The sequence below is a fragment of the Triturus cristatus genome, chromosome 6 (assembly GCF_964204655.1).
Source record: "Triturus cristatus chromosome 6, aTriCri1.1, whole genome shotgun sequence".
NCBI classification, from domain to species: Eukaryota; Metazoa; Chordata; class Amphibia; order Caudata; family Salamandridae; genus Triturus; species Triturus cristatus.
This window is the reverse complement of record NC_140589.1, coordinates 1,013,919,201-1,013,941,904: the sequence shown is the minus strand read 5'-3', so window position 1 is coordinate 1,013,941,904 and position 22,704 is coordinate 1,013,919,201. Positions and strand designations below refer to the sequence as shown.

General features: G+C 50.9%; 1 protein-coding gene across 1 annotated transcript in view; it reads right to left on the bottom strand.

Moving 5' to 3' along the window:
• The window catches only part of ANAPC1 (anaphase promoting complex subunit 1), a 771,271-nt gene that overhangs the window by 128,701 nt on the left and 619,866 nt on the right, over positions 1 to 22,704 (bottom strand). The window lies entirely within an intron of this gene.

The window sequence follows — 22,704 nt, the reverse complement described above, 5'->3', positions numbered from 1 at the left end:
CCTCCACTGACGACAGCTGAGAGCATCCCTCTTATAACGAGTGAGCCAGTAAAATGAGCTGCTAAGGGGAGGAGTCCCTGTCAATGTGCCCACTTACATGGGTACATTTTTTCCTATGACAGCACACCGTTCTATCTGCTGATACAATGGATGGTAGTGGGTTTGTCTTACAGAATCTGAATGCTGCTCCAGGGGACTGAAGAGAGAAATGCCTGAATTTCAAGAGGGAACGCCTGTTGCTTGAGGGTGTTTTATGTGGCCTGGGTGATGAACTTCGCTCCGTTCGCGGAGTTTGCAGAGTTTTCTGCACTTCGCACTCTGCGGAGTTGGCGAAGTCCAGAAAACTCCGCTTTGCAATGTGCAGCGGAGTCTTTTCCCCGCTCGTGATCCCGAACAGTAAGTTCACTAGCGCATGATGCCGCTCGGGTAGAATTTGTACCCGAACAGCAGGAATACCAGCACAAAATGCAGTTCGCACTGCACTCCGCCACTCGCGGAACTTCGCGGAGTCTTTTTGTAACTTCGTGGAGTTTCGCGTAACAAAACTCCGCGAACTACGCCCAGACCTGGTTTTATGCCGTTTCTGGTCAGACGCAGCTCAAAGGCTTTGTGCTGTCATGTTGCATAGATGAGCACCCCAGGCCACTGAGAAGGTGTTCGTGAACACTCTAGTCTCAGCCGGGCTGGAATGACAACCCACTAAAAGGTTTAAATAACCTATCCACCCGTATATATCCAAATTAAGAGTGGGGGATCTGCACCACAGCCATACAACCCTCCGTATGCTGGAGCGACTATGACCTTTGGCACCTCTGATGGGCCCTCATTAGCCATTTGGTGTCAACAGGATGCACGAGGTCAAGCAGATGCAAGAACGTTAGAACCAGGATATGGGTCTCAGTCAGAAACATACCCTCTGAAGACTTTTGGGCGTTGACAGTAAGGCCTAAGTCATGGAGAAAAGTCACTGTTCACTGGAGGTGTTCCCCTTTCTATAGCCAGTTGCCAACGTATGGATAAAAAGGGACTCGCAATTATTACTGTGAAGCTGCTGCAACCACCAGCACTTTGGTAACGACATGTAGAGCCGTTCTCAGTCCGAACGATGGAACTGCTGGGAACTCACTGTGAATCTCTGGTAATATCTCTGGGCAGGAAAGATTGGAAGATGGGAGTATGTGTCCTGGAGAGTCCGGGACGTGAATCGATCTGCCGCACCTGAGGAAGAGACACTTTAAGGCATGGGAAAGTGTGCACTGCCCAGGGCCCCATCTTGTAAGAGGCCGCCTTGGAAGGCAAACTTTCTTTACATATTTGACTTTTGTCTGTCTACCCATTGTCGTCTAAGGATTTTTGAGTTCCTGTGCAAGAACTATATGAATTGTGTTTTGTGATCCTGTTAAAATGTAACATATAATTTAGTATTGTTTGGCATCATGCAGTTTTATATTCCCAGGAAATTGATAATAATATTCTAATTTGTTCTCTACAGGGGCCCCCAAAATAGAGCCAGAAAGACCTCACTCAGGGACAGCATCTTTAACTTGTCCTGCTGAATGAACAAGTTCACAAGGGAGAGATCCTGGATGGGTCTCAATCCTCCATCCTTCTTTGGTCATAGCCCTTGATTAGCTGAATGACCCAGCTCTCTGTTGTGATCATTTATGGGTTGGTGGAAAATGGGAGGCTTCAACAAAGATTCTGTCATAAGGGGAGAAATCCAGAAGGGCTTGAAGGCAGCACAACTGCAATAGGACGGCAGACTGGAGATTATTATGGGCTCTCATATAGCCACCCTTTGCCCAAAATGTGCTTTATAACTGAAGGTGTGTCTGAACAGGTGAAAAGGCTATCTCTGCTGGGACTCTACTGCTCCAGGATAGCCTTCATATGCATGAGGACACAAGAATCGCAGGCTATGGTGCTGGGTTCCGATCCCACTACATGCAAATGTCATGTGGATCCGCAAGAGACAGCTTTCCATGGCATCTACAACATGGCTTGAATATTTTAGAGGATATAGTTGACCTATCTGCTGTCTAAATGTTGAGGAGTTTTGTTGGTGAGACCTCACGAGATAGCTCCAGACCTGACCAAATAGGTGGGGAAAAGATGAGCTAACACCAGCCCACCAACTGGCGCTTTATATCTACTGTCATTATGTGCAGGGGCGGAGTGACAGCTGAACTCGAATGGCACCACTTGGTGGGGCTGGTGAGGGATTGAGGGGAAAAAGTGTTTCCAGTATTGCCTAAAGCTTGGAGATACAGCACATAAAGTGTAAGGTGGAGAATCTTAGGACAATAATGTATTTAGGAGAACTATGTTTTTTGAGTGCATTTTACTGTATGTAAAAAAAAAGTATGGTTTTATTCTTTATATAATTTTATATTTTAAACTAACAAGAGAATCGACATTAAAGACCTCATTTTCACTTGAGGTGACATGTAAAATCCACCCATTTCTAGAGATGGTGCAAATACATTCTTGGAATTTCCTTTACATACAATCCCTACCGTGATGGAAATTCCAGTACCTGACGCTTTTCCAGATTTTTCCGACTCTAAAAGATGGCCTCCGTGCTCATCACTTGCTAACCTAGCTAACTAATGCTAGCATATGGTCTTAATGGTAAACAGTTTTAATGTACATGAATTGAGAAGAATTAGGAACTTTTAGCACTAAATTAAAGTTAACTGATTTTAAGCACATGGCAAAAAATGAAGAGCAATTACCTAAATATTTTTAAACTGATCAACTATAGGAAATTTATCAAACAATTTATACCAGTCTGTCTGCAAACAAAAATGGCAACAAAAAATGCCATTTCTTGTACCAATCCTCTTCAGCCAAACATAATATAAATTTCAGACATTAAACCTTTGGGCAGAAGTTGTGAATATTCTTCTGTCCGCTAGAGCAGCAAATCGGACTGGATGAGGGATTTTTCTAAAACTTCAGAGATTAGAGCTCAATCTTCATATATCAAACTTGCATTTGACATGCATACAGATGACAGATTTTACAATCTACCATCAGCCCTTGTAAATGGAATAGTTGTTGATGTGTGCCTTCAGGCCTACCATTGTAGCCGGATTGTGCAACTCCATGTTCGTCGTCGTGGTCGCCGGTATGACGTTGCAGTAGCTACACAGACGCCGCCCTTGCACGCTGACATTAGTTCTGTACACGACTTTCCATGCCAGAAGCACAGAGCCATGCACTGACCACTAGTGCACAAAACTAGGGCCCTGAAAGGATGTCCTTAACCCCAGAAGTCAGTTCGCAGAACGGGGAGGATGAGTGAGGTGTTAAGGAATCTATAACTAATCTATGTTTCTTACAGATATATCGTTACCGAAGGTAAGTAACTTGTTCATCTAAAAGAAACAGTTAGTTATAGATTCCTTACCTTAGAATAGATGCCCCAGCAATACCAACCCCGAAGGTGGGTCTGCGAACTAAGTTCACACCAGAAAGTCCTGGAGAACAGAACAGCCAAAGAAGCCGTCTCTCCGGACTTGGTTGTCCAGGCAGTAGTGTTTGGTGAACGTGCCCAGCGATGCCCACGTGGCTGCCTGACAGATGTCATTAAGGGGGACTCCTCATCCCAAAGCAGTGGTAGCTGCCGTCGCCCTGGTGGAATGGGCGCGCAGTCCCACTGGCGGCTCCTTCTTTTCCAAAGAATAGGAAGCTTTGACCATTCTTAGCGCCACGTATCCAACAAAGAGCTGTTCATCCACTCGGAATTGTTTCGTGCAATCCAAGTAGAAGGAAAGCCCACGTTTTGGATCCAGACGGTGGAGTCTCTCTTGGTGGGCAAAGTGATGGTTTGGCCAATGTGGAAAGAAGTAACCACCTTGGGAAGAAAGGAAGGTCTAGTTCTAAGAAAGGGAGGCTTGCAAGAGACAGCTTGGAGCTCACTCACCCTGCGTGCAGAGGTGATGGCCACCAGAAAGGCCGTTTTCAAAGTGTGACAGGACAGTTATGTAGCTGCTCAAAGGGAGTGCACATGAGGTAGGTAGGAACTCAGTTCAATTCCCAGTGAGGCATTACGAAGGGAACAGGAGAAAAAGAGAAGTAGTGCCCTTAAGGAATCTATTTACAACAGGGGACTTGAAAAGAGAAGGCTGATCAGGAAGCCTAAGGTAGCCGACAGGTAGCCTTTTAGAGTGCCCAAAGCAGAGCCCTGCTGGGCCAAAGAAAGGAGGAACAAGAGAACCTCAGAAAGAGGGCGGAAAGGGGATCCACAGCCTTTGCTGTGCACCATGACACAAATTTGTTCCATCTGCAGGCGTATACCGTTTTAGTGGAGGCATGCCTGGCTGCCAAGGTTACATCACAGACTTCAGGAGGCAGGTCAAACGACGTCAACTGCCGCCGCTCAATCTCCACGCAAGGAGGTGGAGGCTGGACAGGTTTGGCTGGCGGACCGTCCCATGCTGCTGTGACAGAAGATTCTCCCAAGGAGGCAGGGTGATCGGAAGATCGATAGCCATGTTGAGCAGCTCGGAATACCAGACTCTTTGTGCCCAATCCGAAGCCACAAGAATGATTTGGGCCCGGTCGCGCTTGATCTTCTTCAGCACTCAAGGCAGAAGTGGTACAGGCGGAAAGGCGTATAGAAGACCGCAACTCAGCTCGCAACAAAAAGTATCGGCAAGCGTGTGCCGCCTTGGGAATTCCAATGCGCAGAACCGCTGACGAACAAGTTACTTACCTTCGGTAACGATGTATCTGTAAGAAACATTAGTTAGTTAGATTCCTCACCTTAGAATATCCCCAGGCGTCAGACTGGATCCGGAAGATTTTTCGTCAGCAATACCCCTTGCGCGTCGCTAGGCGTCGTCTGCGGCTCCGCGTCTGTCGTCGTGCGCCGGGATGACGTCGTCGGAGTACTTAGACGCCGCCCTCGCGCGCTGACGTCAGTTCTTGTACATAGCCTTCCGCGCCAGGAACGCAGAGCCATGCAAAGACCGATACTGGTGCCAAAAAGAAAATCTAGGGGCCTGAAAAGGATAACCTTAACCCTAGATGTCAGTTCGCAGAACGGGGAGGATGGGTGGGTCGGTGAGGAATATAACTAATGTTTCTTACAGATACATCGTTACCGAAGGTAAGTAACTTGTTCATCTGAAAGAAACATGTTAGTTAGATTCCTCACCTTAGAATAGATACCCAAGCAATACCATCCCCGGTGGTGGGTCTGCGAACCAAGATCACACCAGAAAGTCCTGGAGGACAGAACGGCCAAAGAAGCAATCCCTCCGGACTTGGCTGTCAAGGCAGTAATGCCTGGCAAACGTGTGTAGCGAAGCCCACGTTGCCGCCTGACAGATGTCCTGCAAAGGGACACCCCGTCCCATAGCAGTAGTAGCCACTGTGGCCCGAGTAGAATGGGCGCGCAGCCCAACAGGAGGGTCCTTTTTTGCCAAGGAGTAACAAATTTTGATGCACAAAACGACCCACCGAGAGATAGTCCGTTTGTGCACAGCTTTCCCCTTCTTGGCACCCACGTATCCAACGAAAAGTTGGTCGTCCACCCGGAACTGCTTTGTGCGGTCCAGATAAAAGGAGAGCGCACGTTTTGGGTCCAGACGGTGGAGCCTCTCTTCCTCTTTGGAAGGATGCGGAGGCGGAAAGAAGGTGGGCAAGGTGACAGACTGCCCAAGATGAAATGGAGTCACCACTTTCGGAAGAAAGGAGGGACGAGGCCGAAGGACAACCTTGTCCGGATGAACAGAGAGAAAAGGAGGTTTTGAAGATAACGCCTGGAGATCACTCACCCGTCTAGCCGAGGTGATGGCTACCAGAAAAGCAGTCTTAAGCGTCAGCAGACGAAGAGGACAATTATGAAGAGGCTCAAAGGGAGCACACATTAGAAATGTGAGAACAAGATTCAAGTCCCACTGAGGCATTACAAAAGGGACAGAAGGGAACGTGTGAGTAATGCCCTTTAGAAAGCGTGTAACTACAGGGGACTTGAAAAGAGAAGGCTGATCAGGAAGCCGCAAGAAAGCAGAGATGGCAGCAAGATAACCTTTCAGGGTGACCAGGGCAGAGCCCTGCCGGGCCAAAGAAAGAAGAAAGAGGAGAACCTCAGAAAGAGGGGCGGAAAGGGGATCCACAGCCTTTGCTGTGCACCATGCCACAAATTTGTTCCACCGGCAGGCGTATACCGTCTTTGTGGAGGGACGCCTGGCTGCCAGAATGATATCACAGACTTCAGGAGGCAAGTCAAATGGCATCAACTGCCGCCGCTCAATCTCCACGCATGGAGGTGGAGGCTGGACAGGTTCGGGTGGAGGACCGTCCCCTGCTGCTGCGACAGAAGATCCTCCCGAAGGGGCAGACGTATCGGAGGATCGGTCAACATACTGAGTAGCTCGGGATACCAGTACCTTCGTGCCCAATCCGGAGCCACCAAGATGAGTTGGGCCCGGTCGTGCCTGATCTTCTTCAGCACTCTGGGCAGAAGTGGTATAGGCGGAAAGGCGTACAACAGACCGCAACTCCACTCGTGACGAAAAGCGTCGCCGAGCGAGCGCCGCCTTGGAAATTCCAACGCGCAGAACTGCTGACATTGCGCGTTCTCTTCGGTGGCGAATAGATCTAACCAAGGCTCTCCCCACTGCTGAAAGAGACCTTGTGCCACTTCGGAGTTCAGACGCCATTCGTGATCCATCATGCACCGGCGGCTGAGTTCGTCTGCTCTGGCGTTCAGAGAGCCCGCCAGATGTTGAACCACCAGGGTGACGCCCTGGTGTTCCAGCCATGTCCAGAGGTGCAGAGCCTCCTGACAAAGGGTCCACGACCCCACCCCGCCCTGTTTGTTGCAATACCACATGGCGGTGGTGTTGTCCGTGAACACCTGCACGACACTTCCCCTGACAGAGGGAAGGAAGGCTTTCAGTGCAAGTCGGATCGCTCTCAACTCCAACAGGTTGATGTGGAGACGAGACTCCGCCGGAGACCAGAGGCCTCTGATCTCCGCCTCTCCCATATGGCCACCCCATCCCAGGAGGGACGCATCCGTCACTACGACATGCTCCGGTTGGGGAAGGGAGAGGCTTCTGCCCATGACCCAATCGCGGTCCGTGAGCCACCACTGCAACTGCTGTGCAGTGTCCTCCGAGATCAAGACATGGTCGGACAGGTTGCCGTGATGCTGGGCCTACTGAAACTTCAGGTCCCACTGCAGAGCCCGCATGCGCCGCCTGGCGTGATGCACTAGTAGGATGCAGGAGGCCATCAGCCCCAGAAGCCGCAACACTAGCCTGACCGAAACCCAGGATAGAGGCCGAAAGATGGGAATCAGGGCCTGTATATCCCGGACCCGCTGTTCCGGTGGATAGACCCGGAACTGCGCCGAATCGAGAACCGCTCCGATGAAAAGGAGCTTCTGAGAGGGACTCAGGTGTGACTTCGGCACGTTGATGGAAAACCCCAGCAAATGCAGGAGATCCGCCGTAGTCTGGAGGTGGGAGACGACTGCCTGGGGCGAGCCCGCCTTCAACAACCAGTCGTCGAGATAGGGGAAGACTGGAACCCCTGATCTGCGCAGATGAGCTGCGACCACCGCCATCACTTTCGTGAACACCCGAGGGGCACTGGTGAGGCCGAAGGGGAGCACGGTAAACTGAAAGTGCTCTTGGCCTACCGTGAACCGCAGGTAACGCCGGTGGGCCGGCAGGACGGGGATGTGGAAATATGCGTCCTGCAAGTCCAACGCTACCATCCAGTCTCCGGGGTCTAGGGCAGCTAGAACCTGAGCCAAAGTCAACATTTTGAACCTTTCCTTCCGGAGGAAGGCATTGACGTTCCGGAGGTCCAAGATAGGGCGTAGGCCTCCTTTGCCCTTCTTGGGAACCAGAAAGTAGTGGGAATAACAACCACGACCTACTTCTGGACTCGGAACGCGCTCGACGGCCCCCTTGGCCAAGAGGGCCGAAACTTCCTCGTGGAGAAGATTCAAATGATCCCCCGAGATACGGTGGTGCTGCGGTGGCATGGCTGGAGGGGTCGTCTCGAAGGGGAGGGAGTAGCCCCTTCGGACGATTTGCAGCACCCACCTGTCCGATGTGACGGACCGCCAGTGGAGCAGGTGATGGCGAACTCTGCCGCCCACTGGCGTGGAATGGGCCTGAAAGCTCGGACTAGGAAGGCTTTGAGGCGGATGCTGCCGGGGTGGATGTGGGCTGACCTAGTCGTCCTCCAGAACCGCCTCGGCGGAAACCACGTATGCGACCGCGCGCAGGTTGGTTCTGCGGCTGGTGGCTAGGCGCACGTGAGGAGGCACCCCTTCCTTGGCCACGAAAGGGGCGAAAGGCGGAAGATTGCGACCGCGGGGCCGAGAGGCACAAGGACTTGGCCGTAGCCCGGGAGTCCTTAAAGCGGTTCAGCACACTGTCCGCCTTCTCGCCAAACAGGCGAGTGCCATCAAACGGCATGTCCATGAGAGTGCTCTGGACATCGCTCGAAAATGACGTGGACCGCAGCCAGGCGTGACGTCTAAGCGCCACTGTGGTAGAAATGGCCCTACCCAGCGAGTCCGTGGTGTCAAGCCCACAACGTATAGCATGACGCGCGGCATCCCTCCCATCGGCCAGAGCCTGGGTGAGTCGTGTCCGGACCTCCTCCGGACACAGGGGCAGCGCGTCCTCCACCGCATCCCACAGAGAGTGGGAATAACGGTCCAAGAGACAAGCGGTGTTCAAAGACCGCAGGCCCAAACTAAGGGAAGAGAACAGCTTCTTGCCAAACTGTTCTAGTCTCTTGGAATCCCGGTCCGGCGGGGCGGTCGGGAAAGAGGATTGGGAGGTGGAGGCCTGGATAACCAGGCTCTCAGGGGTAGGGTGTTGAGACAGAAAACTGGGGTCGCCCGGAGCAGGGCGGTGGCGCCTGGCGACGTTCCTGTCCACAGGGGGAACTGTGGAGGACTTGGACCAGGTGCCCTGCAGAACGTCAATGAGGGCCTCATTGAATTGCAGCAGAGGCTCAGTGGAGCTTGCTGCAGACTGAAGCACCTCAGTAAGGACGTTAGTCCTCACAGCCACGGCAGGCAGCTCGAGCCCAAGGGCTGCGGCCGCCTTGCGCAGCACCACAGAGAAAGCAGCACCCTCCTCCGAAGCCACAGTCGGAGGAGAGACAAATCCAGTGTCTGGAGAGGTATCCAGGCCACTGGCCTCCCCCAGTTCATCTGCCCAGTCCTGGGACAGTTGAGCCTGAGCGGCCATAGGATCCTCGGATCCCTCCCAGTTGTCCCCATCATCCGACTCCTGGTATAGAGGAGAAAGTAACGGAGCCGGGCGGTAGACATAATGTGTCTCTAGCGGCGCCGATCTCGGCGTCCATCGACGCCGGACCGGCGCCGGGCCCGGAGTGGGACTGAACTGGGGCACGACGTCGAGCGGAGTCGACGTCGGCGTCGGGGGTGGTACCGGTGTCGACGCCGGCGGAGGAGGCGTGACGAGGTTGACCGGCGTTGACGGGGACTCGAGAACGGGTCCCTCGGGCGCTTGCGGCGTCGAGGCCAGAGCCGTCAACGGCGCCGGGACCGGAGCCACCGGCAGGCAAGGCAGCCCAGTCGGGTCCGCGGGGGCCCGAAGCGCACCAGCGGGCGCCGACGGCGGAGCCAGGTTCCTCATGGCCGAGAGGAAGGCGCTGACTTCCGCCGGCGTCGCGTTAGTCCCAGGGACCGGAGGGTATGGGGACAGGCGCGGCGCCTGCGGCTCCGCCGGAGCCGCGGGGGTGGAACCACCCTGACCCTCGGCCGAGTCGCGCGACCGGCGAGGGGAGTCCGAAGAGCGATGTCGCCTCTTGGACTTCTTGGAATGCTTCGACTTACCCGAAGACTTGGATCCCGACGACCGATGGTGACGTCGGCTGCGGCTCCGCGACCGATCCTTGGACCTCCTCCTGGACCGGGATCGAGAGGCGCGCGGAGCCTAGTGGCGAATCTCGAGGAGCTTACGGGACCGCTCCCGTCTAGCCTTCGAGGTCAGGGCCTTGCAGTCCGAACACGACTCCGCGTCGTGATCGAGGCCCAAGCAGTAAAGGCACCGGCGGTGATGGTCCGTAACCGACATCAATCGGTTACAGTCCGTACAGGCTTTAAACCCAGGCATCCTACCGGCACCGGTGTCGAGACACGATCAAAAAGGATCAAAAAAGTTAGTCAAAAATTGACTAAAGGGGTAGCTCTCCCGGATCTGCGCTTACTGGCGCGGAAAAAAGAAGAACTGACGTCAGCGCGCGAGGGCGGCGTCTAAGTACTCCGACGACGTCATCCCGGCGCGCGACGCCGACGACGGACGCGGAGCCGCAGACGACGCCTAGCGACGCGCAAGGGGTATTGCTGACGAAAAATCTTCCGGATCCAGTCTGACGCCTGGGGATATTCTAAGGTGAGGAATCTAACTAACGTGTTTCTTTCAGATATTGCACGTTCTCTTCGGTGGCGAACTGATCTACCTAGGCTCTAACCACTGCTGAAAGAGACCTTGCACCACCTCAGAATGAAGACGCCATTTGTGATCCATCATGTACCTGCGGCTGAGTTTGTCCGCCCTGGCGTTCAGGGAACCTGCCAGGTGTTGAACCACCAGGGATATTCCTTGATGTTCCAGCCATGTCCAGAGTTGAAGGGCCTCCTGACATTGGGTCCACGACCCCACCCCGCCTTGATTGTTGCAGTACCACATGGCGGTGGTGCTGTCCGTGAACACCTGCAACACTCTTTCCCAGACAGAGGAAAGGAATGCTTTGAGTTGAAGACTAATCTCCCGAAGTTTGATGTGGAACCCGGACTCCGCCAGAGCTCAGAGGCCTCTGATCTCTGCCTCCCCCATGTGGTTGCCCCATCCCAGAGGTGATGCATCGGTCACACTGTGAACTCTGGTTGGGGAAGGGAGAGGGATCTGCCGCCGACCCAATCCTGGTTCGTGAGCCACCACTGCAATTGGCATGCAGTGCCCTCCGAGATCTGGAGGCAATCGGACAGATTACCCTGATGTTGTGCCCACTGGAACTTCAGGTCCCACTGCAGAGCCTGCATATGCCATCTGGCATGATCCACAAGCAGGATGCAGGAGGCCATCAGACCCAGCAGCCTGAGGGTCATTCTGACCGAAACCTGGGATAGAGGCTGAAAAATCGGAATCATAGCCCAAATATCCCGGACTCGCTGTTCGGTAGGATAAACCTGAAACTGCGTCGTGTCCAGAACTGCTCCGATGAAGAGGAGCTTCTGAGAGGGGCAAGGTGAGACTTCGGCACGTTGATGGAGAACCCCAGCGAATGCAGGAAGTTGGCCGTAGTTTGGAGGTGGGAGAGGACAGCCTGGGGCAAGCCCGCCATCAACATCCAGTCGTCGAGATAGGAGAAGACTTGAACATCTGATCTGCGCAGATGAGCTGCGACCACCGCCATCACTTTCGTTAACACCCGAGGGGCGCTAGTAAGGCCAAAGGGGAGCACGGTAAACTGTAAGTGCTCGTGGCCTACAGTGAAACGTAGGTAACGCCTGTGGGCCGGCAGGAGGGGGATGTGGAAATAGGCGTCCTGCAAGTCCAACGCTACCATCCAATCTCCAAGGTCGAGGGCAGACAAGACCTGAGCGAGCATCAACATTTTGAACTTCTCCTTCCGGAGGAAGCGGTTGACCTTCCTGAGATCCAAGATAGCATGCAGGCATTTGTCCATCTTGGGCACCAGAAAGTAGTGGGAATAGCAATCACAACCTACTTCTGGGGCAGGAACGCGCTCGATGGCTCCCTTGGTCAAGAGTGCCGAAACTTGCTGTTGAAGATGGGCCAGATGATCCTCCGACATGCGTTGGTACTTAGGTGGCATGGATGGAGGGGTAGTCTCAAAGGGATGAGTAGCCCCTTCGGACTATTTGCAAAACCACCTGTCTGAAGTGATGGTGCACCAGTGGGGGAGGTGATGGCGGATCCTGCCGCCCACTGGCGTTTGGTGGCCCTGAAAGGACGGACTAGGAGGGTTTGGAGGCTGCTGCAGAGGGGCTGTGGTGGACTGTCCCGCTCGCTGGCCCACAGAACCACAGCGCTGGTTCCCACTTCCCCGGCTGTGCTGAGGCTGAACAGCTTGCGCTGGCCTGTCGCTCTGGGCGGGACGTGGCGGAGCACCCCTTCCGTAGTCACAAAAGGGGCAAAAGGCAGACTGCGCAGTGTGGGTGGTGGAGAAGCCCAAGGACCGGGCCATAGCCCGAGAGTCCTTAAAGCGCTCCAGCGCATGGTCTGCCTTGTCGCCGAAAAGGCGATGTCCATCAAAGGGCATGTCCATAAGAGTGCATTGGACATCCCCAGAAAAACCAGTCGATCGCAACCAGGCGTTGCATCGAAGGGCTACTGACGTGGAAATCGTCCTGCCAAGTGCGTCGGCGGTATCCAGCCCACAGCGATTGGTAAACTTCGCTGAGTCTCTCTCCTCGGCAACTGCACGGGATAGCACAGCCAGGGCCTCCTCTGGGCACTGGGGCAGCACCTGCACTACCGTATCCCACACAGTGTGGGTGTAACGGCCCAACAGATATGCGGTGTTTACCGACCGCAGTCCCAAGCGGGCAGAAGAAAACATTTTCTTCCGAAGGTGGTCCAGCTTTTTGGATTGCCTATCGGGTGGTGCGTTAGGGAATGCGCATTTAGAAGTGGAGGCTTGGATCACCAAGCTCTCAGGGGTGAGGTATTGGGAGAGGAAAGTGGGGTTGCCCGGGGCCAGGCGGTGGCATAGGGCAATCATCCTGTCCACAGTAGCCCCTGTGTGGGCCTGGACCAGGTGCCCAACAGGATGTCCGTGAGGGTTTCATTAAACAGCAGCAGGGGCTCCCAAGAGCTTGCTGCTGTTTGAAAGGACCTCTGCCAGGAGGTTAGTCCTGACTGCCACCGTAGGTAGCTCAAGGTGGAGCACCTCGGCCACCCTACGCAACACCACTACTTATGACACTCCCTCCTCTGTAGCCACGGTAGGAGGAGACAACAAGCCAAAGTCTGGTGAGGTATCCAGACCACTGGCTCCTCTCTACAGTCCTGTTCATACACCAACTGGTCGGTTTAAGGGTCCCCAGAACCCTCCCAGTCCTCCTCACCCTCCTCTGGCTGGTTAGAACAGGGGCACAAATGTACCCGACGGTGCCGGATTCGACCTCGGTCGATGCCGGTCCGTCTCCGTGTCTACCTCGAGGTGGAGGCCGGGTGGAAGTTGGCTGCGGACGCAGCCGAAGCCAGTGGTGGACGTGGTGCCGGTGGAATCGGCACCGGGGTAGGCTTAACAAGGTTGACCGGTAGCGATTCGGATCCAGGCCTGGATCCAAGGGGACCCTGTGCTGCCAGAGCAGCTAGCGTAGAAGGCCCGGGGGCCCCCAGCCGAGTCCACGGGGCCTGAAGGCAAGCCGGCAGAGTCAGGCTGCCCAAAGATTGCATTGCTTCGTAAAACTGACATAGCTGGTCAGGGGTCTGCACGCGGAGCCGTGGAGGGGCACCACCCGCATCCCTTGTCACGTCAGCCGACGGACGGGGAGAAGTCGAAGAGCGACGATGCTTTTTCAACTTCTTGTGCTTCTACTTACCTGACACAGAGTGCGAAGACTTAGATGAAGAATGGTGTTGGCTCCGCGACCGGTCCCTCGACCTCCTACGCGACCGGGACCTCGAGCGAAGCGGAGCCGACTGCCGGGCCTCGAGTAGCTTTCGGGAAGGCTCCCACAAAGACTTCGGCCCATGGTCCAGCAGTCAGAGCACGACTTGTGGTTGTGTTCGCGCTGCAGAAAGTAGAGACACATGCGGTGTGGATACGTCACCAACATCAGTCAGTTACAGGAACCGCAGGCCTTGAACCCGGGCATCCCTCGTGCACGAGGAGTCGATGGACTCAAAAAACAAAGTCAACAAAAGTTGAGAAAAAGTTAGCCAAAAAGTGACTGGAGGTACCGCTTTCTGGATCTGCGCTTGCTGGCGCAGAAAAAGAAAGAACTGACGTCAGCGTGCGAGGGTGGTGTCAATGTAGCTAAATCGACGTCATCCCAGCGACCACAACGCCGACGACTAACGCGGAGTCAACTGACGCCACCTTCCGATGCGCAGGGGTACTGCTGACGAAAAACTCTCCGGTTCCAGTCTGACGCCTGGGGGTAATTCTAAGGTAAGGAATCTATAACTAACTGTTTCTTTCAGACTGTAATGGCAAGGGAGAGGACAGCTCAGTCCTCCTCAGAGACTCTGGGCAGCACTTGCGCAACTGTATCCCATAGAGAATGGGAGAACGGCCCAAGAGGCATGCAGTGTTTACCGACTGCAATGTTAGGCAGGTGGAAGAAAAGATTTTCTTGCGAAAGCTGTTCAGCTTTTTGGATTCCCTGTCTAGGGTTGTGTAAGGGAAGGCGTCGTGGAAGGCGTCGTGGCAGGGGGAGGTTTGGACCACCAAGCTCTGTGGGGTGGGGTGGGTAGAAGAAGGCTGGGTCAACCAGTGCAGGGCGGTGGCAGTGGGCAATGGTTCTATTCACAGGAGCCCCTGTACTGGGCTTGGACCAGGTGCCCAGTAGAATGTCTGTTAAGGCCTCTTTTAAAAGCAGCAGGGGTTCTAAAGGGTAAACATCCTTTTGTACGGGGTCATTACACTGCGTACCATTACTATGCATGCTTTACTACGCATGCGCTGTAATAACGCGTAGCCATATCCACGCATGTTATTACAACGCATGCGTTGTAAAGCGAACCACATTGTTGTGAGGAAACTGAGGCGTTTCCTCACAACGACGAGCAAAGATGACCGCCTCTCTGAAGACGCAGGAAGGAGAACCAAGGACAAGAGGAGAGAGAGGTAAGAGGGGCTATAGGGGAAGGATTAGGGTAGTGTTGTGTTCGATGAGTAGTGTTTTGGGGTTTAGGGTAGTGTCGGGGGGTCGTGTAGGGGAGTGTTTGGGTGTAGGGACAGGATTGGGGTGGGGAGGGTCGTGCTGGGGGTAGTGTTTTAGGGTTTAGTGTAGTGTTGTGGTGTTTGTGTAGTGTAGGGTAGTGTTTTAGGGTTAAGGGTAGTGTTGGGGTGTCGTGTAGGGTAGTGTTGTAGTGTAGGGAGTGGATTGGGGAAGGGTGAGGGTCGTGCATGGGGTAGTGGTTTAGGGTAGTGGTGTGATGTACGTGTAGTGTAGGGTAGTGTATTAGGGTTTAGGGTAGTGTTGGGGGGTTGTGCAGGGTAGTGTTTGAGTGTAGGGACAGGAGTGGGGGTTGGGGAGGGTTGTGCAGGGGGTAGTGTTTTAGGTTTTAGGGTAGTGTTGTGGTGTGGTGTAGTGTAGGGTAGTGGTTTAGGGTAGTGTTGGGGGTCGTGAAGGGTAGTGTTTGAGAGTAGGGATAGGACTGGGGTAGGGGAAGGGTTGTGTTGGGGTAGTGATTTAGGGTTTAGGGTAGTGTAGGGGTGTTTCAGTAGTGTAGGGCAGTGTAGTGTTTGAGTGTTTTGGTAGTGTTTTCTATTTTTAGATGTGCAGGGTAGTGTATTTCTATTTATTATTATTTAAAATTAGTGTTGTGTTTTAAACATTTTAAAAAGGGGCTTAAATGTCTTTTTTTTTAATATAACAAGTTATTCAGCGTATCATTTTTATTACTAGGCAAGTTTTGACTTCGTATACATTAACACTTTCAATGTAATGGTATGCAAAGTAAAAACTTGCGTAGTAACGGTTATTGCTAAGTAATAACCGCGTAGTAATGGCATGCAAAGTAATGGCATGTGAAATAACGTGTCATATTCGTTCTAAAGAGGAAACACCAGGCTGCAGGACCTCCGCCGTAGGAAGCTGCAGGTCCAAGACCTCCCCAGCCTTACACACCACCATTGTGAATGAAGCTCTATCCTCTGTATTCAGGTTGGGTGGAGACAGCACACCAGGATCTGGGGAGGTGTCCAGGTAGCTGGCATCAGCCAGGTCCTTATACAGGTTCAGGTCTTGATTTGCTTGTGATATTTCTAAGGGATTCTGCTGCCCCTCCCACCCTTCAGCATCCATTCCTAACCCCTCAGAATATGGCAGGTGGAGTGGCATGGAGCCATGCTGCTCCGTCTGCGATGGTCTCAGCATCGTTGGACGCTTGACGGGCTCCGTCTCATCTGGAATGATAATGTGCAGGTGCCGCCGGTGGGTGCCGTCAACTGCGAGGGCCTCAACGTCTGACGTGGCGCTTGGGAAGGTTGCAGAGGTATAACCGGCGCCGGTCTGGATTCGGGAACAGGTCCATGAAGAGCCCGTGGCACAGTGGCCGTAGCCAAAGGCAAGGAACCCACGGGGTCTCCATCAGCTGAACCTGTGGGGACCGAAGGCACGCTGGCAGGATCAGGCTGCCCAAATATGGCACACATGGCGTCAAAAAATTATTTTAGTTGAGCGGGGGTTGTTTCCGGCCATGGAAAGGTTGGGAAACTTGGAGCAGACCTAGGCACCCGCTCTGCGAAGCGGGGCCTCGAGCACAGAGGCTCCTCCATCTCATGGCACGATGGACAGGACAAAGTCGAAGCATGCTTTGACTTCTTGTGCTTTTTATGGTGCTTCTTACCTGGCCGAGAGGACTTTGAGGAAGAAGACTTCGATCCCCCAGACCGGGATCAACGAGGCAACCTCCGTGGTACCGAACACCAGGCCGTGATCAGCTTTAGAGGCGCACCAAAAGGATGGTCAGTGAACGACATGGAGCGGTGATAGGCGCCGGGCGGCTTGAACCCTGAGGCTTTCTTACTAGACATACCTAGCACACCAAAAGAAGTTGACAAAAAGTCTGTCAAAAAGTGACAGGGGGTAGCTCTCTTCGACCGATCTGTGCTGGCTGGTGCGGAAAGAAAAGAACAGGCGTCAGTGCGCCTGGGTGGCGCCTATATAGACAACCCAGACTTCACGACTAAACTGATGCCTATGATTTCATGCGGAGTCGACCAATGCCACCTATCGACACACAGGGGTACTGTTGTCAAACATCTTCTGGAACCAGCCTGATGCCTGGAAGTTCAAAGGTAAGGAATCTGTGGCTACATGTTCAAAGGAAAGGAATCTGCAGCTACATGTCTATCAGATGATGGTTTTCACCACTACCATGGACAGATCAAGCACAATCAACAGCCACCGCTCAATTTCCATGATTTGAGGTGTAGACTGTGCAGATTTGGGTGGAGGACCCTAGTCTATTGCTCTCGAAGTGGCAGGATGATCGCAGGATAGGTGCTCATGCCCAGAACCTCTGAGTAACACGTTCTCCTGGCCCAATCTGGAACCACTAGAATGCCTTTAGCACTGCTGTTCTGATCTCTTTCAGAATTGAGGGCAAGAAAGGCAGAGGCAGGAAGGTGTACAAGAGTTCAAAGTTCCATTCTAGCCGGAATGCATCTTCTAGCCAGTTTTTCATGGATAGTCCAATGTGCAAAACTGTTGACACTGCATACTCTCAACAGTGGGAAAAAGATACAATCATGTGGTTCGCTGTCACAAAATGATACCCTGACTTTCCAAACTAGTTCAGAGGCATCTAGAGGGCCAAGGATCCCACGTTGCCCGGTTTGTTGCACTACCACATGGTGGGGGTGCTGTCCATGAGAACCTGCACCAGCCCTTTCTTGATGGATGCTAGGAAATCCTTCAAGACCTGCCGAATGGCTTGTAACACCAGCAAGTTGATATAGAGCCAGGCTTCCATTGGAGACCGGAGTCCTCTGATCTCCACCTCTCCTAAATGGCCTACTATAACCCAGCAGTGATAGTTCCATCATCGCTCTGTTTTGGGAAGGGAAAAGGGCCTGCTGCTTGTCAAATTGTGGAGAAGTAGCCACCACTGGAGAATGTGTGCAGTCTCCTCTTAAATTAAATGATATCTGAAGTTTCCCAGGGGATGAACAAACTGGAACATCATAATCTATTACACAGACCGCATACGTCACCTGGCGTAGTCCACAAGATGAAAGCAGGAGGATTAAAAGCCAAGAAGCTTCAAAGCTGTTCTCAATGAGATCCAGGACGGAGGCTGAAATATCTGGAACACAGTCCGAATGTCCTAGACCCGTTACAATGAAGGGAAGGCCTGAGCTGTAAAGTATCCAGAACAGCTTCAATGAAAGGAAGGCTCTGTGAACAGGAGGCAGGGGAGAATTAGGCTTGTCGCCAACGATTTTAGGAGGTTTGAAGTCATCTGGAGGAGTTCTATGACTGACTGACATGCCCACTTTTACCAGTCAGTTGTCGAGGTACGGGAAAACTAGCATACTGACAACCAAAGATGGGCAGCGACCACCACCATCACTTTTGTGAACACCTGAGGGTCACTGGTGAGGCTGAAGGGGGACATGGCAAACGTAATATGCTGCTAACCTACCTTGAAATGCAGGTAACGTCTGTTGGACTGCAGGATGGGTACATAAAAATATGCATCCTGCAGGTCCAATAAAACCATCCAGTCGCTTGGGTACAGACAAGACCGGTTCTGGCCCAGCTTGAGCATTTTGAATTTGTCCTTCCACAGGAGGCACTCAGAGGTTGAAGGTCTAAAAAGGGCTAAAGGTCCCATTCTTTTTCAGCAGAAGGAAAAAGTAAAAGGTGCAACCATCTCTAATTTCGAAGTCCATAATACTCATGATAGCTCCTTTGGAAAATAAAACTCGCACCTCTTTCAACAGAACGGGCAGGGGTTTTTCTGAGATTCACTCTAATTTGGGGGTGGGGTGGACTTTCAAGAGTTATCAGAAGGCCAGCGACATTGGGAGTAGAGCTTTGGATCGATGTCAGAAAAAGAAAAAGAAAGGAACTAATGCTAGTGCGAAGGGTTCGTGCTTATAAGAGGCTCTGCTAAATCACTTCAGGGGCGGTACGGCATCAGCACAGGGCCTCACGGTGCCACCTAGTGGGATGTCGGAGCATTCATGAGAAAGTTTTTTGGATGCCGTCTGGTGGCTACTGAGTATTCTAAGGTGAGGAATCAGTGGTTAGAATTATTCATTAGAAACATTAGATGTAAATTGAATATTACTGAATGAAATGTGGAAAAACACCAAATAAGTAGAGTGCAAACCTGCAAACTATGCAGGAGAGGGCATACAGTTAGAAGCACAAAACCTTGCAACTAAACATATATCAGTATAATTATTAAGAGCAGCAAAAAAAGTTGTATTCTAGGAGAATTCCTTTTGCGTAGAACTTACAGCAAGAGAACTTGGAGAACTTAAAAGCTCTTGCTGTGTCGGCAGTTTCACCCAATGAGATTACTGCAGTTGGATTGTTGTTTTCTTTTTTCACAAAATATAGGAACATTTTAAGAGGAATAATCTCTTGCAAACACCAGTGATTTCACAATAGGGGCAGGGATGGAAGTCTTAGCATTTGCTAAACTTCAGCTTGTTCTCTGCACCAGAATATGAAGAGGTTTTGAGTAAATATTCCAATTTAGGATATCAGAACAATCTATCTACAACAAGCAAAGTAACTGCATATCTTCTAGATATTGCCAATATGCCTTTCAGTACAGAGAGAGTCTCTTAAGAAATTTAAAGCGAACGTAATAGGCCTTTTGCTGGAGAAGCACAAAACTGATATTAATGATCCCAACTAGTGAGTTCAGGGGTTCTACATAGGTTCTCAATCATACCTCTGGTTTTCAATCTTTTCTTTATTATCATTAACATATCTGCCACAGGAATTTGATCTTATGTTTTACATGTATACATACAATACACAAGTGTTCTTTAATATGCAATTTCTCCTGGGTAAGCCCATAAGGCACTTGTGACTGTTCACAGATGGTTGGAAAAAAACATTGACAATAAATCGTCTATAAAGGAAAATCTGCTGTTTCAGAGCCACCTGAGAAGATAAGATGGATGGTTGTTTGGCTGTTTGTTTGTGCATGCCCTGACCTTGTGCGGGATGTAAGGAAGCTGGGTACTTTACTAGACTCTGAGCTACAGAGCTTACACCAATTAGCAGCCACATCTACATTTATTTTCCATCTGCAAATTTTCTGTACACCCTTTCCTTCTCTTACATTTGTTAACAAAAAAATATTGAAATAAAACTATAGTGATCAATGCATTAAACCTGCATTGATTTTGGGAACTCACTTTAACTGGGTGCCCCAAAGAAAAGTATTGGAAGACTCCAAAATGCAGCCACAAGCAGTCTATTTAGTCTTAAAAAACTTTTCACCATGTTTTGCGACCTTCAGCTGCGACAGGTGCACAAGATAATCTCTGGTTTACCTACAAAAGATAAGATACAGCATACAAGCAAACAAACCACTAATTTGTATCTCCAAAATTCACTAAAAATGATCGTAAGAATGTGGTCATATTGTTGACGCTGCTAACGTACTCAAACCAAATGTAAAAAACTTACATTTTGGAAACCAATGAGATCACCACCAAAGCAGCTCAAAAGCTCAATTTCTCTCTTAACAAACTAGGTGGATGCCCTATGCTAGATACACACAGAAAGCACAGTGCAAAGGTGCAGATCACACGGAGTTGCAAGAAATCATGGCTCTTTACAATTAATGAGATAGTCATTTATTTGCAGCTCCTTACGAACGCTCACAATTGTAGGGATAGAGGCCTGCAATGGAGAACATTACAGACCTCTAAAATTAACCAAAGTAAGAACCCCGTAATAAATGGCACATTGTGAAATGGATATCAGAGGCGAATGCATTGGTCCTTGTAACTGTTTCCTGCTTATCAAGAGCCAGCTGCTGTGCCTTCACTTCCATTTAATCATTGACCGTTTCCAATTTGCAAACAGGTCCTCAGTAATCATCTAATGCCTTGAGATTGCTTTATATGTCGCAGTGTACCAATACATTTTCCTATAAGCCACAAAGAAACTGAAACACTCTTCGGCACCACTTTTGCCTCACAGTTCCTGCAATGCTGATGTTGCATTTAGCAAATACTATTCGAAAGTCTCGTATGCTCCATACATCTAATGCCTCAAACACTTCCTGCACCTTATGCATACCTGGATATCCAGCACCTTTTCACACCACATTGACAACATTACTGTTAATTGCCAAGAACAAAAAGAAAGAAATAGAATAAACCTGTCTTGAATACATACGTTTTGATGGCTTTGAACCCCAACTTTCAACCATGTCAAATCACTTGCATTCACCCTGGACAGCAACCTCACCCGCAAGGAACACATTGACAAAAAAAGAAAGACGTTCCACAAAGTGACTTCAAAACTGTTGTTCAAGTCCTACTCTCGCATCTTGTTGATGGAAACACCCTGCTGCATGGCCTTTCAGACTTCAGACTCATTCTCCCCCAGCGGCAGTTTCTTTAAATGGGCAGAAGATCATCGCCTGACCTGCTGTGAGTGCAGTGGTAAACACAGAATAATAAAATGGTCATTACCATTTTATTATTCTGTGTGCCGCCAGCCCACGCTGCTGGAGCGTGAGGAAGGGGACGGGGCAGATTCCTGCGTATTGCAGGATGTCTCCCAGGGCACAGTGCACATGTCAGATTGGCTGGCTTGTCTACAGCCGGCCTATCTGACATGCACACTTCAGACACAGCAATCCGTGAGCTGAGAAACCGCCGGGGAATTGCTGGCACAGGCCCCGAGCCTCATAATTAGCACCGGGTTAGACTGCTCAAACCAATCCTGGAGCTGCTCTCATACTGAAAACAGCATGAGAGCAGCTCCAGGATAGGTTGGATTCACGCTGCACTTGGAAAGAAGTCCTTCCCTTTCCTTCCTGCTCCTTGTCACTCCCAGGATTGGCGCAGAGAGAGGAACACAGGACGGAGGGCCCTGTGGCCAGCAGCATTCATGGTGAGTGCCCCAACCATTTCATAATACTACCAGCTGTCACTGCTCTCCCCTGTTAAAGTAATCGTAAAAACTGCAGCTCATCTGATCCAAGGCCTGAAAAATATGATCACATAATCCACTACCCTGCTGGAACTCCACTGTGCTCCCAGGGTCCTTGCCATCAAAGCCAACTGCATTATTTACAAAGCCATCACGACCAGCAACCTAGCCTATCTGGATGACAAGCTCAACATCGCTGATAGTTCTCTGAACACCTGCGACAAATTGAACAAAAACAAAAAAAGTCAAGGCAACAGGCTTTTAACATCAACGCACCCAAAATCGGCAACATCTGTATCCATCAGGTTCGGGCCAACCTTTTTTAAATTTAAAAAAGTAGTTGAAGACGCACATCTTTAAGAGCACAATATCATGAAGCAATAACAGTCCACAAAAAAGATTCCTCTCTAATCACTTATTGACTGTATTCTTATCTTTGACCCTGGTTAGAGCACCACTGCCTTATGGCTTGGTTTGCGCAATACTAATACAACATACAGACAAATGCAAATTACAATCCCATTTTTTTTTCATTCGGCATTTGGCTTATGTAAAACCGGTCACCATATATTTTACAGGCTTTAAGGACACACAATTACAGAATATATATCACAACCTCAAGAGAAAAACTAGCCTTTGAAACACAATTGTAAACCAAAAAATTGAAAAGGGAATTTTTTTTTTTTTTAATTACAAGACAAAAATGATAATTTAATATATAAACCATTATTACGAACAGTTGTTCATGCTGCAATCCTACCTTTCCGGACCCCTGCAACTTCCTGTATTTTGAGACTCCCTCACCTAGCGTTAACTTTAAAGCTAACACTAATAATTTCCGTGCACTC